Source organism: Galeopterus variegatus, unplaced genomic scaffold (genome assembly GCF_000696425.1).
Source record: "Galeopterus variegatus unplaced genomic scaffold, G_variegatus-3.0.2 Scaffold7518, whole genome shotgun sequence".
NCBI classification, from domain to species: domain Eukaryota; kingdom Metazoa; phylum Chordata; class Mammalia; order Dermoptera; family Cynocephalidae; genus Galeopterus; species Galeopterus variegatus.
The window spans coordinates 49309-52712 of record NW_007733629.1 but is presented as its reverse complement, the minus strand read 5'-3'; the positions used below and the strand labels follow the sequence as shown (position 1 = coordinate 52712).

General features: G+C 48.4%; 1 protein-coding gene across 2 annotated transcripts in view; it reads left to right on the top strand.

Moving 5' to 3' along the window:
- The first annotated feature begins 228 nt into the window (after window positions 1–228).
- The window catches only part of HDHD2 (haloacid dehalogenase-like hydrolase domain containing 2), a 44739-nt gene continuing 41563 nt past the window's right edge, over window positions 229–3404 (top strand). For both annotated transcript variants that reach the window (XM_008592032.1, XM_008592031.1), the window contains exon 1: window positions 229–336. The gene's annotated coding sequence lies outside the window, so the exon portion shown is untranslated. The remainder of the gene's footprint in view (window positions 337–3404) is intronic.

Here is a 3404-nt window from a genome sequence, read left to right as displayed (position 1 = left end):
AGCTACTGGACAAAGCCACAGGTTTTGTTTTTCCTCGTGCACCTGGACAAGCAGGCCGCGCCCTTGCAAGGGCAGGTCTCAGCAACAACTTCACCTTCTCCTCTGTGGCGGGCCAGCCTGGGGACTACACGGGGTAGCGGCTTCCCGGCCCGGGAGGGAATCCTGAGCAGCTGGAACCGGGGGAGGCGGGACTTCCGGTGCTGCCGCGAGACCGGTTCCGGTATCCTGCAGGCAGCTGCCCGGCGCTCCAGGCCGGCGGAGAGGACCTGCGGAAGGCGCCTCTGTGCCGACTCTGCTGTTAGCGGGGCCTTCCTGAGGACGGCGTGCTTAGTGCGGGTGAGGAGACGCTCTAAGACGGAAGAGGAAGAAGCGGAATTGGGGGTCGGGGGCCGCACGCCTGCCTGGAGGCTGCACTTTTCGTGAGAGGGCTCGGGGAAATACCGGCGGTTTCCCTGGGCCACCACCCTCTCTGAGGGGGCGTGGGCCAACCCACGCGCTTGCTCCGCGAGGACTGTTCCGCCCTTCGGGTGGCAGCCTCCTGCGCTGCGGCGCTATTGCGCGTGCGCAGAGCTGGATTGGCGGGGGAGGGGGGTGGTGAGGCGCTTCCTCCAGGCTCGGCGTGGTCAGAGCTGCTCGTCTCCGCTGGGCATATCGTGACTGGCGTGTTAGTCGTTCCTGGAAACGTGTCCCTGGACTGTATTTCGAAGCTGGCGTCCCCTCCGGTCAGCCTGCCTTTTGTCAGACCCTAACAGATGGATAGGTTCAGAGTGCAGTGACCTATCCTAAGGCCCTTCCCCGCCCAAGGCAGAGAAGGGATCGCAGTTGAGTTCGTGCTGAAAGGATTGTTGTGCTTGGGTCCTTCCAGTTCGAAAGACCGGCATTCATGAGTTTAATTCAGAGTCTTCACTGAGCGTCTAAATAACAGTGGAATAGCCAACCACCCCTTTCCTCACCGAGCTCAGCAGTTCGGTAGAAGAGACGTGGGCAGGTAACCCGGGCAGAGTGATAAGTGTCACGGGAGCACACTGGAGGCTGCTAGCCCAGCACTGGGAAGAAAGGAGTTGGACTCAGGGGAGGCATGCCAGAGGAAATGATGCTTATCTGAGACAGGACTGAAGGAGTTGGCCAAGGGAAAGGAGGATTTAGGGACACTAAAGTCTAGCGATGAGGGAGGTGAAGTATAGGAGTCTTGGTGACTGCAGTGCCATGGACCTTGCGTGCCGGGAGTAGAGACAGATGAGTTGGAGAGGTAAACCAGGGCTCCGTACATCACTGTTCATTGTTCAGGCTTTATCCTGAGGGCAGTGGGGAGCCACTGGACGATTTTTAACTGGAGAGGGACTGAATAATATCATTTATTGAATACATACAAGGGTTCCAGAAAAGTCTGGAGCCATATAGGGAAGGAAAGAGAATTTGTACTCCCCAGGGCGTCTAGGAGGCATGTTCTGAAGAACTCCAACCTCCCAAGACAAAATTTTTGTTGGAATCTTGTTTTATCTTAAGTATTTATGCAAGTTTTGAATTACGTGCCATGATATATCTTTATTTTGATATGTTTTCTCAAATCTTCAAGATGAACTAATACTTTAGGATTTTACATTATATTTATCATGTGACTTTTGTGGCCCTTGACACAGCCAATATGTCCCCTCCACTCTTTCCTTGCTCTTCCCTCTACATACATAATCCAGCCTTTCTATGTGTCCGGTACTGTTAACAATACTTTACAGGTATTACTTTATTTAATTCCCATGTCAACCATTACAGTGCTGTTCTTTCTACTTTAGCAATTGTGTTAGTCCATTTGTGTTGGTATAACAGAAATACCTGAGACTGGGTAATTATATAAGAACAGAGGCTTATTCGGCTTATGATTCTGGTACAGCTGCGTCTGGTGTGGGTCTCAGGCTGCTTCTACTCATGGCAGAAAAGCAGTAGGCAGCCAGTAGGTACAAGCAGATCACATGGCGAGAGGAAGCACGTGTGCGTGAGAGAGAGAGAGAGAGAGAAAGAGAGAGAGAGAGAGAGGTGCCAGGGTCTTTTAAACAACCAGCCCTCGTAGGAACTAATAGAGCAAGAACTCACCCATTAATCCCCCCATCTAGGGAGAGCATTAAACCGTTCATGAGGGATCCGCCCCCATGAACCCAAACTGCTACATTGGAGATCAGATTTACATGAGTTCTGGGAGGACGATACATCCAAACTCCATCAGCAATACCCATTAATCCCCCCATCTAGGGAGAGCATTAAACCGTTCATGAGGGATCCGCCCCCATGACCCAAACTGCTACATTGGAGATCAGATTTACATGAGTTCTGGGAGGACGATACATCCAAACTCCATCAGCAATGAAGAAACTGAGGCTGAGAGGTTTAGAAAATAACCCAAGTTCACACAGCTAGTGAGATGGGATTCATATCAAGGCATGTACAACTCCTTTGTTCTTGTACTTAACTACTGCACTATTGCATTTTAGGGAATGGATTTTAGGCTGGAAATATGGAGGTGAGGCAGAGGGGATATTTAGAAGGTTGCTAAAATAGAATAGATTATGATTTCAAAACTAATACAGTAACACTGAAGAGAAGAAAGTGGATCCACAACTGTAAAGGAGGTAGAACTGACATGATTTGGTATCTGAATTGATGGTGCTGCCATTTACTCACAAGGATTGCAGGGAAAAGAGCAGCTTTGAGGGTGAAAAGGCTTGTTGGGTTGAGATGCCCCTGGGATATTCAAGGTCAGATGTCCCCTGAAGTATCTGGAATAGTTCCTCTTGGCATGAGAGAGAATTTGCTTTTCTTTGCACTGACTACGTACCACTGTCAGTTGTTTATGGCTCTTCTAAGGGATATCCCATATAAACTTGTTCAAACTATGGGAGATGGTGGGACTGAGACCCAAGATAAAGAAAAACATGGACTACCTTCGAAGCCCTTATAGTTCTTTTGAGGGTGATACTAGTATTTTACGCTTACATTGTATCAAACAATAGCTTGTAGTTCAAGTAACAAGTTTTACAAAGGTTCAGACAAGAGAAGAGATCATGGCAGAAGTGGTCAAGGCCTGTAGAGGGGCTAACTGAAGAAATGAGTGTATTTTGAGGTTTGAGTAGGGCATCTCAGTTTTGTTCTTCTTGGCCTTAGTCAATTACTCTCAAATGTGATGCTCCAGAGGAGCGTTTTAGAGTGTAAAAGGTATGTTCTATGGAACTGATGAAAACAAAGAATATAGGCTTTTAAAATGTTTTAGTAACATAAAGCCTATGTGGATTCTTCAGTAAGGATTCAAATTACCAGTATTTATTATGACAGTTCCCTGGCTCTGGTTGGGCAATTTTTTTTTTTGTCCTTTTTGTGACCGGTAAGGGGATTGCAACCCTTGGCTTGGTGTCACC